This window comes from Ictidomys tridecemlineatus, chromosome 1 (genome assembly GCF_052094955.1).
Source record: "Ictidomys tridecemlineatus isolate mIctTri1 chromosome 1, mIctTri1.hap1, whole genome shotgun sequence".
NCBI classification, from domain to species: domain Eukaryota; kingdom Metazoa; phylum Chordata; class Mammalia; order Rodentia; family Sciuridae; genus Ictidomys; species Ictidomys tridecemlineatus.
The window spans coordinates 176,347,718-176,360,114 of NC_135477.1; the positions used below are offsets into that span (position 1 = coordinate 176,347,718).

General features: G+C 36.0%; 1 protein-coding gene across 1 annotated transcript in view; it reads left to right on the top strand.

The window, feature by feature from the left end:
• Positions 1-12,397, top strand: part of Tenm2 (teneurin transmembrane protein 2) — a 2,558,256-nt gene that overhangs the window by 647,377 nt on the left and 1,898,482 nt on the right. The gene's annotated exons all lie outside the window — the stretch shown is intronic.

The window sequence follows — 12,397 nt, forward strand, 5'->3', positions numbered from 1 at the left end:
TAATTTTGTCACAGTTAACTTGCTAAATTACAGCAAGCTAACCTTTTTAATACCAGTGAGTTACTAGCATAAGAAACTGTTGTTAATTTTTTTTTTTTTTTTTTTTTACAGAATCACCTTTCCGTAATTTTGTCGGAGAAAGAGAGGTGCACACACAGAAAGAGTTTTGCAGACAGTACATATTCAAACTTCTTTCTTTCCTTCCTTCTACTAAACTTTCTCTCTTGATAACCCTTTCTTTTTTCCTTTGGTATCATTCCTTTATAAAAAAGCAAAAACAAAAAGGGAACTGAAGTAAATATAGTTAGTCAGTCAACTAAATTAGACATCATTTTTAGTGAACTCATTTTGCAATGGAAATATTTATTATAAAATTTCACTTAATAGAAGAGTGTCATTTAAAAAATATTTTTATCTGTAGATTGACATAATTATTATTATTTTTTAAAATTTTTCTATGTGGTGCTGAGGGTAGAATTCAGTGCCTCACATGGGCTAGGCAAGCACTCTACCACTGAGCCAGAACCTCAGTCCACAAACAATCTTAAAGAGATCCTATTTAAGGGGGAAAGAGAGAGGGAGAGGGAAGGAAGGAGGGAGGGAGAGTGGGAGGGAGCGAGGGAAGGAGAGAGAGAGAGAGAGAAAGAGAGAGAAATTAGAAATGCATCAATTTTCTTAAGACTTGAAGGAAAGTATCTGATAATCATTTTAAACTCGGTAATTTGTTTTATTAAGAGATGTTACTAACATCTACGATATAGAAATAATAATAGATTAAGCTGTAGGGGTTAAAAATCAAAAGTAAAAAACTGCACAGTTAAATACAGAAATGAATTTGAAATCATTACTAAATAACAATCCTGGTGCATAATGAACACATAATTACGTATTTTATTTCTCACTTTTCAATTTGCAAAATAGATACAGAATATTTAATATATCAGTTTTGACTCAATACTCAAAATGAGCTGAGGCTTCCAATAGAAAATACATATAAAAGAGGCATAATTTTTAAAAAACAACAATTTTCTCTTTAAGTTTTCTCCCTTTCTTCTTCCAATAGTTTGATTACTAGGTTTTATATTGACTTAGATTCTGATTACTAAACTAGAAGACACTGACAAATCTTTAATGTTTTCTTTTTTCTTTATAAAAATATGGAGATCTTGCATGTTTGCTTTGCGTGAAATCAAAATGTGTCTTAATGCACACCTTCTGTGAAATGTGTATTTGGAAAAAAATGAAATTTGAAGACAGAACTCAAAAATTACTGCTTCATTTTCAGGAAAACATATCACTTCTTCACCAATTTGAACACAAGACTTTATTATATAAATGATTAACAGAAATAACATATATTTTCTTTTATATTTCTTTGACATCATTTATCCACAATACTAGCTACAAGATAAATGATTAACATAATTAATAGCTTATTCATTTATTTAGCAAATATTCATTAAGCACTAGCTACATGCCAAGTTTTGTGATTTATTTAAAACTTAGTGTATGTATACATGGGAAGTTACAGAGTCAATATGAACATTTTCATAAAATTAATTTATTGTTGGGAGTTCTCATATGTAACAAGGCTCATTATAGAAAGAGCAGTCAAAGGAAGATGTCCATGTAGATTCAGATATATTCTTGTGCATCTGTCCCAATATACGGGTGGGATGGTAATCTGTATGACTCTGGCTTGTACATAGAGATGATGTCATGTGACTCTGGAGATTGACAAGTCCCAAGCTCAACAGTTGGCAAACTGGGGAATTGGCTGAGCCAGTGGTGTAGTTCTAACCTGAAGGCTTGGGGGTTCAAGACTCCTTGAGAATTTGAATGCCTGAGAGGACAATTTGCCAGTTAGAAAGCTGTCAAACAGCAGGACCTTTCTCACAGGAAAGCCAGCTTCCTGTTCCACTTAGGCCTTCAGCTGATTGCATGGGGCCCACTCATATTAGGGTGGGCCATCTGCTTTAATTTGGCATAGAAATTCAAATGCTAATCATCCTGCAATATTCTCAGAGACACCCAAAATTGATGTGTTAGCAATGTCTGGTTATTATTTATGTCTAGTCAGTGTGACATAAAATTAACCATTGCACGGTGTTCTCTTTATTGTTTTTCCATCATGTCTACACACCCTGAGACAAAGTTATTATCTAAAAACATAAACAGGACCTTCATGGTGGAGCATTATATAAAGAAACATTATTGTTAACATCCAATAAGTCATGACAGTGACTGGGTCTTAGAACAATCTCTTGTGTTTCTTCAGTGTAAGAAATACACAGCTAGAGTAGGAAACTAAATATAAGAACTCTATATACAAAAAATAAATAAAGCTCAGAAGTAATTCTTTGAAAGACTAAAGTTGGTCCATTTGATTACTATAGCAATTGGTATATAGGTTACTATTAAAGATAGGGAAATGATTGACAGTAGAATAATCCACTAATGATAGATGCAGGAAACAGCAATCAAAGTGATAGGATACTGGGGTCTTTGGAAAGCAAGTATGAATAGGAAGCTGTCTTAAGAAGATGGCACTCTTTTGAAGAAATCAAATTAAGACACAATTTGCCGTAGTGTGCTTGCAATTTTCAAGCCTTTAAAAGTTGCTGATCTTGGTTCTTTAAGTAAAAATGTTAAAAGGCTCAGTTTTGAAATGCGACTGTGAACTGTGCAGTGAGAAATGACTGTAACTGAATATTCTAGAAACTTTCAGGAGAGGTTCCATGTTGAACCTGGAAACAGGATGCTCTCCAAATTCGTCAGAATATCTACCACTTGTTCTGTGTGGGCCATGGCAAGTGTGTGAAAGTAAATGCCTTGTGCAACCTTTAATCCAGCTTCAGTCACATTTTTCTTCCCAACTTCAGGTGGACTCTTCCTTCTACTCCCCCCTTTATCTTTCCTGGCCACCAGAACAGGTTGTCATGGAACTCATTTATACCTTTCTTATTCTAGATCAATGCCGCCAGCTGTTGCCAGGAACTACCTGCCATTAGTAATCACTCCTTAGACTTGACAGTGAAAATCTCTCCTAGATAGCAAATTCTTACAGTTACATTTTACTGATGGATCCATTTGGCTCCCTTTTTAGCCAGTGAGCACACCTGACTTGGAAAATTTGAGGGTGCTGAAAATTAGTCTGTTGTTTAATTCTCATTACTTTTTTTATGGACTGTCCCAGCATGCAAATAATTCATTAGCAATGAACATATTTAATGGTTCTTTGCAGTTCATCCCTTTGTACATATTAAACAGATTATCATGGCTGGCTACAAACCTGAAATCAAAAAGCAGATGCTGCTTCTAATTGGGAGACTCGGGTAGGATACTTCAAAAACAAACAAACAAACACTTCTTTTTATGATTTTCTGTTAACCTTTCATTGTGTCTGGAACTTGAAGAAATGAAGAAATAAATTGCATGCATGAATTAATGAATAAATTGATGGATGGATGAGTAAGAACACACTTTAATGTCCATGTTTACAACTACAATAAAAAGTGGACAAAGAGGGTATAGTTAAAAGGAGGAGTAAATGGGGGCATGGCAAACAGAAGTAGATGCACAAAGATAGGAGTGGCACCTCAGATTTCCTGTTCTTCTTTGAGGCATAATGGATTTTCATTGCGGAATTATTACTCATACACTGTCCCTATCAGGAAAGGAGGGAGAAGGATGAATTCAAAAAGACTGAAAAATTCTGTAATATAGTGAAATTTCCACCAATAGAAATATAAAAAAACAGGGCTCTTATAAACTTATGCCTTACCTACACATAAGAATATTTCATATTTTGCTGGCACACATTTGAACTATTGTCCAATGACTGTATTGACATTTGAACTTCCAGCTTACAAACTTGATGTGGTAAGAATGAAAAGAACTTCTTTTAAATTAGACATGGGTGCTGCTAAAATAGGTGATGGGTTTCTTTCCTAATATCAGGTATTTTTTTTAACCAGCTTCTTTAAAGGCACTATTATTTTTTGTAGTATTCAGATGACGAAAAGCTATTTTGTAAACAAAAACAGAAAATACTTTAAACAATATTTCCTTCATGAATAGAGGGGAGTAACACAATTGTGTGTTATGTAATTGTGGGGTTCTAATTTTACCTTGACAGATGGGTATTCAATATGCCTGTTGAAGGGGAATTCTTAAAACCACTTATTGACAAGTTCAACAAAACACATGATAAATAACTGGTAGGAGATGAAATTTCACTAGCGCTCATCATGTAATCACTGGCTAAACTGAAAAATAAACTTATTTTATATGGATGAGAAGACCATGAAGTTTGATACGAAAAAAGTCAAATCACCTGAGCCCCCAATTTGAAGCCTATAACAGGTATGTCAATACTGAAAAACAGAAGGTGGTGGTACAACCTCTTTTGTTCATTTTCAGAACTGCATAAATTGCAGGTGATCAACGTGTTGTACTCTTGGGGAAAGAGACTAATAGAAGCAAGACAGACAAATTTCAGAAACTAGAGTCTCTCCCTCTAAAGAGGGGAGGCACTATGTCTCAACAGTGTTATTCAAGAAGTGAGCATATTGTGTGTGTTTGTGTGTGTGTGTGTGTGTGTGTGTGTGTGTGTGTGTGTGTGCGCGCGCGCACTGGGGATGGAACCCAGGGCCTTGTGTATGCAAGGCAAGCACTCTACCAACTGAGCTATATCCCCAGCCCCAAGAAGTGAGCTTTCTTAACAATAAAGTGTAGTAATCATTTTTTCATCAAATTGTAGAAAAAAAGAAGAAACGATAAAATTTGAATTAGATAATAAGCCTATAGTAACTACCAAGCATACCATTCATTTAGCATTTATTTGAGATAAAAAGTTATTCTTTTAAAATATTCTTTCCTAAAAGATATTTTTCAGGACAACAATTAGGGTGTAAGCTCTTTGAGGTGTGGGATGTTTTGTTTATTTGTGAGTCGGTAAGGACATTGGCAGAGTTTATCTTTCATTATATAATATGTTGTAAATAAATACAAACAACTTTAATTTGGAAATTATAAAGCTTCAAGATTAAAAGAGATTTTAGCCTGCTGTGTTGCCACATGATTGTAATCACAGAACTCTGGAGGCTGAGGCAGGACGATAGCAAGTTCCAGGCTAGTCTGGGTAATTCACTGAGACCCTTTCTCAAAATAAATAATAATATATGTTGGGGATATAGCTCTGTGAACCCTTGGGTTCAATCTTCAGAAAATGAAACATTCAGAAATGAAAAATTCAAAGAGTTTTTCTTTGGAATATCTTTATATTTTTACTTTCTTTTTTATTATGGTATAATTTCAAACTTATAAAATGTTACAAAAGTTGTACAAAGAGGACTTATAAACTAAAGCTTCATCTAGATTTGCCTGTTATGAATCATCTGCTTTATCATTTCTGTTCTCTCTCTTCATCATGCATGCACCTTTTCTCCCTTTATTTATCTTTTGTACATATGTATCAACATATCTCTATTTAGATATATATGGCCTTCATACTTTCAGAGGTTCTCAGTCCATAGAGAGCTCAACACATGGCAGTCAGGAAGCAGAGAGAGAGAAAGAGAGCTCCCTATCACTTACAAAATAAAAACCCCAAATGTATGTCCTTGGGGAACTTACCTCTCCCAGTCATACCCTACCTGCCTATGGTTACTCATCATTAGTTAATCCTTATCAGTGGATTAACTCAATGATTAGGTTAAGGCTCTCATAATAATTCAACCTCTAAATATCCTTGTGTTGTCTCATACCTGAACTATAATACACATTAAAGTTGTCAGCTTCATAAAATTTCATTGGAACCACACCTTTTTAAAAATCACTGTTCATATTGAATTTATCGCTTGATCTGATAAAGTCCTCTATGGCAGTTTTGTCCATACCAGGGAAGGATCAGTTTAAAATGCAGCTATTCATTTAGTTGAGCCTTTTATAATCTGAAGCTTTTTTACAGTTTTTCTTTTATTTTAATGACATTGATGATTTTGGAAAGTACTTCATTTTAAAAGACAGAATATTTATCATTTTATTTTATTTTGACATTAGTAGATTGTGGTTATGTGTTCTCACTCGCATGTTATCTAGGAGATATTTTGTTTTTCTCAGAGTTGCACATCTGGAGCCACATGATGTCCACCTGTCCCTTATTGTTAGTGTTGATTTTTAACACCTGGTCAAGGTGTTCCCTCAGTTATTTCCTCTCCTTTGTGTAATTACTGAGTTTTATTTTTCTGTCCCTTGCTACTATGAAATAGGTAGTAAGAGTCACTTGAAGACCTTGCAAATATCCTATTTTTTGTTAAGATTTCTTGCTGAGTTCAGAGTCCAGGGATGATTGTTTCCTTCTCTAACTTTCACATGCTGATTTTTAAAAATTCCAACAATCTCTTAACACCAGCACTCAACCTCATTGTTCTGCTTTTATTCTTTGTATATCCTTCTGTATTTATCTATCTACCTGTGTTTTGGTTCTCAGTATGGACTCATTAAATTCTGGTTTTTAATAGCTTTTAATTCAAGTTATTATCTAGATTTCATGTTACTCACATTTGGCCAGTGGAAACTATTTGGCTTAATTTTCCCTCCTGGTCATACACCCTACCATTTTTTGAGCACTCTCTTGCTTCCTAGCTTACCTTGGGTTTCTCTTGCTCCATTCCTGGACTCACTTCAGCAAGCCACAGCTCCTATTAGCAGGGAGTAGAGAACACAGTCTACAAATAAATCACCTCATTGTTGGGGAGTTTTGATTTATGGTCCTTCCATGCAAAAGTAGGTATAAATTTGTACATACGCATATATATTCACATACATATAAATACACGAACACTTGCATACATATACTAATGTGCTTGTTTTCATTTGCATATAAGCATACATATTCTTGCGCATATTTTAGAAACCATTAATTAATGTGTCTCTTCTTTCACAGTTGAAATCCACTGGCTCCCAACTCAGTAACATGTTTACTCATTGGCTCAATCCTGTAATGCATTTGAAATAGTTACATAATTTCCTTGTTCATACCATTATAAAAACAATCCTAATAAGAAGAGTTCAGGGTTTGCTAGCGCTTCTGCCATCACACCCTCTTCTTCTTTCTTCCCAAGAGTGAAGATTCAATACTGGGTGGGTACACTCTCTCTCTTGTACCAGGGATTGAACCCAGGGGCTCTAAACCTCTGACCCGCAACCCCAGGCCTTTTTATATTTTACTTTGCAACAGGATCTCACTGAGTTGCTTTGGGCCTTAGTAAATTGTTGAGGCTGTTTTCAAACTTGTAATCCTTCTGCCTCAGCTTCCCAGTGGCTGGGATTATAGGTATGTGCCATCATGCCCGGCCCTAAATGCTTCTTTTGTTTTTATGATGGGGGAGAGACAGGGCATGGAAAGCAGGGTACTCGACCACAGTGCCACATCCCCAGCTCTACTTTGTATTTTATTTAGAAACAGGGTCTCACTGAGTTGTTTAGCCTCTTGATGTTGCTGAGGCTGACTTAGAAATTGCTGTCCTCCTCCTTCATCCTCCCTGGCCACTGTGATTATAGGAGTATCTCACCTAAGTGCTTTCATTGTAAGCACTTAGATTGACTCTATCTTTTACCTCCCTTAGGTATGTTTGTGATGTTTATTTGACATATGATTAAGTTTATTCATTCTATTTGCTTGCAGTATGTCCCCTTCTCATTTTTACTGATTTAATGCAGACATTTTGAATATGCGGGATGATAACACATGAAGGTACACTCTGAGAAGTGTCACTCTTTCCTCTGACTCTACCAGTCCTTTGTTCCCATCTCACCTCATTGAGTTAGCCTCATTTTTTTCTGCTATATATCTTTGATATTGCATTTTTTTTGAAATGATAACTAGGTGTGTACTTATTTACTTACTTTCTATTCTTTCTTATGCAATATATTCTACAGCACATATATTCTGTTTTTTTATACTTTTTCTTCTATTTAATGCTATGTCCTATTCACAGAGTCCTTCCTATTTGTTTTTCTATCAGCACATTACTTCATTGAATTTAACTACTCTTTTATGCTTGAAGATTCAGGTAGCTGCAAATACTTACATATAAAAGTATATCAATATTGGAAGAATAAATAACCTTCTATGATGTTTCATATATTTTCATGGTTTTGGAGGTATACTTTCCAGGTAAGTTTTGAGGACTGCTGGATCGAATGGTAAATACATAGCATTTTAAGTAGTTTCAGATTCCTTCCTGTAAGTGCTGTGGATTTGTACCAACAGTGTTAGTGAGAACAGTTTGTCCACATCACAGTGGAATATGAGACTTTTGAATTTTTTGCCAATACTTTGGAAATGGTATCTTAGGGTGTTTTAATGACACTTCTGTCATTAAGAATGAAGATGAGTATACGGAAAAATTTTTAATCCTTCTTTGTGCAAAGAATTTATAAGAATATCAGAATACTGATGTAGAAGTGCTTTTTTCCCAACTGCAAGACAGTGGAGAATAGGAATAGGGTAACTCTTCCTGAATGACAATTTAGGAACAAGGGTGTCCAGAGGGCTGTGTCCTCAGAAGATCTAGATGATTCTGGTCTCCAACCTTCCAGCAGCCCCCAGGTTCCTTCAGTCTCTGCTGCCACCTTCTCTTCTGTCACATCAGTGTGTTCTGCCTCTGCCTCTTTTTACACAGATACCTGTAATGGCCTTTCATGTCCACCTGGGTAATCCAGTGTAATCACCTCTCTTAGGATTTTAAATCACAGATTTGCCATTTAAAATACATACTGCTTTGTTATTACTAGGTAATACTCAAAGTTTTCAGGGGTTAGGACATTAACATATGTTTTGGGGAGCCACTGCTGAGCCCACTATACAGGATTAATGTTCAACAAGGGAAAGAAGATAAAGGAAATGGGCTTCTTTGTATCTAATACGCTCAGAGGAAAGGATTTGTGGGAATGTGGGAGAGTCACTCTCCAGTCTGTTGCCCTGGCCCACCTGGTATAGAAGGGTAATTTGCTTGTAGAAACATCCAGCTGAAGGAGATTTAGCCATAATTTCTGTATTTTAGTTGTCCCAATCTTCTTATTGTAAAGTGTCCTAATCACTGTGACTGCATTATGAATTTATTAAAATGATATTTAAGAATGTCTGGATCATACAGGAAACAGTTTTGGAAAGGAGAAACAAGACACTTTAAAAATTTTGCATTTCTAATGAGCTTGATTTGTGACCTTGGCAAAAATAACAGCCATGTGACAGTCACGCTTTCTAGAGGGATGAGACCAGAGTATCCCAGGTTTGATGACTCCCTGGAAGACACCACTCAGATGGTCATCAAGCCTATACATGTATGTATTCCAGGTGACTTTTACTTCTGTTTTTCACACAACTGATCTTAAACAGAAGCCTACCGTTAAATGTCATTGTAAAGGGCTTTCTCCTTTGTTTGAGGATCAGGTCATAGTTGGTAAATATTATTGCCTTGTATGTTTTTATAATGTCTGTCTATCAGAAAGTTTTGACTGGTACTACACTGTTAAAATTTGTACACGTTGTTGTTTGTCACATAGATACTATCATCACATTTTTGCAGTGTATCCTGCAGATGTTAGGAGAAACCATTGCATCTTTGAATGGCTTTGTAGATGGGACAAAGATTAGAAGTCAAACAACCACCCAATGGATGTGATCCTTCAATATTTTTTTTCCAACAAACCCTTTGCTAAGAGGGTATCTAGACTTTGTTGGAATACCTCCAATGTCAGGTAACTCAGTGTCTTTCAGAAGAATCCATTTAATTTTAATGGTCTGGCAATAAGGAAAAAAATCATTACACATAAAAGAGTGAGTTAAACATTTTATTACATAATCTGCAGACAGATAATTTACCTTTCCTCCTTATCTCTTCTCCAAGTTACAGTCCCAAGTGTTCTGTGCAGCTCTTAATGTGACACTGTTTTGAGTCATCATCTTAAGGCCTTGTCTAAACATGGAGATGTTGCCAGTGCTACTGAGTCTTTACTAGTATTGGCTGTAACCATTTGTGGATTCAAGTTAGTCAAAAGTGGGAAGAAGCTACAAAAATCAGAGTAGGAGTGACTTATGAATGAGGGGCTTTGGCTGGTATTTTGAGTCTGCAGGATTTATGAAGTTCCTGTAGGATTTTGGGTGGTTGGTATGTGTTGCTATGTGTTTTGCTTAAGCCAAACAAGGAATTTATATTATAGAAAATATAAAAATTCAGAAGTGTCTGATGGAAGTGAAGTTTACAAGTGTAGCCAAGATTTAAATAGCAACTAGAACAAGGACGTATAGAGCTGTTAGAAACCCGTAGAGTGTGTTCATTCATTTTTCTCTGTATCTTTTTTTTATTTCTTCTGCATACCTTATTCATTTTCTTTGTCTTTTTCTGTCTCCATAAACTAACTCATATGACATTTCTAGCTGTCAATTTTAGTGACACTGTTTAAGGTTTACTCAGAATAACTATTTGAATGAACTCAGTTGTAATTTTAAATCTCAGAAGGCAAAAGCCCCTTGCTCCATTCCTTTTGGGACAGGCACCATCCCTCCCCAACCTTCCTCTAGAGAGTGGATCTAAGGTACATGGAGAGATGCTGTCCAATGTCATGGATGGAGGCTTATTCTTGTACATCAGAATCAGGCAATTGCAGGATGAAGGAAATAACTATAACAGGCAGTCTTCAAAATCTCTACAAGAGAGAGGGGTGACTTTGAGTTCCCAGGGGTTTGAGAAAACAGGTGTTCTCTGTAAGTGGTAACTATGTGGGAGCTGGAGGATATGAAGACAACCGCCCGGGTTTTTAAGATTTCTTTAAGATAGTAATTTCCTTTTTGTCTGGATCAGTTTAGAAAGGCATTCAGGGATATCGGGTCTGTAGAAATAAACATTACATTAATAAGCCTAGTTTGGTGAACTGGATAAAGGAAGGAATCCCCACATAAATATCTTCATGCATTTTAAGAGCAGATTTGTGTTACTGATGATTAGGTCACATTTTTGTTTCCTATTTATGATTTTCCACTAAAATGTATATCTTTCTAACATTTGCCGTTTAGTGATATTTTATCCTACCTGTACTAACCCCGTACACCTTTGAATAGAACTTGATATTTTTTCTAATTGAATTCATGACTTGACTCATTGTTCTAGTCTGATATGTCTCTTCTGGATTATGATTTGGTAATCCACTATAGTAGTCATGCCATCAGCTTCCTGTAAACTGAAAACGTGATTACATACCATCAGCTAGTGATGAGGTATTGCAGACAGGACATCAACTGGAGTGCTGGGAGCACATGGCAGGGTAGGGCAAATTGTGACTCTGATTCCAACCATCAGATATTGTATGCATTTGCATAAGCCATTTAGTTGCAGTAAGTCTTCTTTTCTTCACCCATAAGTGGGCCAAGAAAGAGTTGGTGTTTTTTTTTTTTTGTTGTTTGTTTGTTTGTTTAAATACAAAAAAAAAATCTGCAAATTTGGCCAACTACGTACAGCCCTATATAAATTGATAGTATCATAGAACTTCTCTTGTCTTATGGGTGAGGAAGATGGATGAAATGGATTGCTACAGTTCTGGCCCTGGGGTGGCCTGAAGGACCATTTGAAGTTTTTTCTGAAGCAGAAAGAAGACATGAAGCTTTGCAGCACACCTTCACGGGAAAGGCAATTTCTTCTCTCCCTGTCATCTAATGTGTATCAAGTGTCAGATTGTACCTTTAAGGCATCAGTAGGTATATGCATCAAACCTGTTAAAAGTCATGGCAGTTAAAGGAATTATATTACTTTGAACCTAAGAAGACAGCTCTACTGATTGCAAAGAAGCTTCTGTAGTAGATGCATGCTGTTTTAACTTGTGTAGCAAATCTACACCTTTCTTTCTTTCTTTAACAGCGCCCATATTTCCCTATAGGTAACCAATCTTTTCATCTCAGTCCATGTACTTCAGTAGGACAGAACCACTTTCCCAAAGGTAGTCCACTGGATTTCTCTGTACCAAACCAACTCTGGCATCCACTGACCACAGCAGTAGTTTCAGGGACAAATCAAATCAGTTCAATCAGACTTCCTCCCAAGAAAATTTAAACACAGAGTAGAATGATAAAGGTAAATTCAGTTGCTACCTGATAAAGAAAAATATAGTCAGGTAGTGACTGTGTAAGTCCTCTTTGACTATCTCATTGTCTGTTTCTCTCAAGTCCTTGAGCTCCAAATTTTATCTTAAAATCTACCTGCTCCTTATCCTAGTCTGTTTCCTGATACTGTAACAAAATATCACAAACTGGGTAAGTTATAAACAAGAGGAGATTGACTCATGGATTTGAAGGTTGGGAAGTGCAAGAGCATGGTTTTGGCATCTGTCAAAGGTC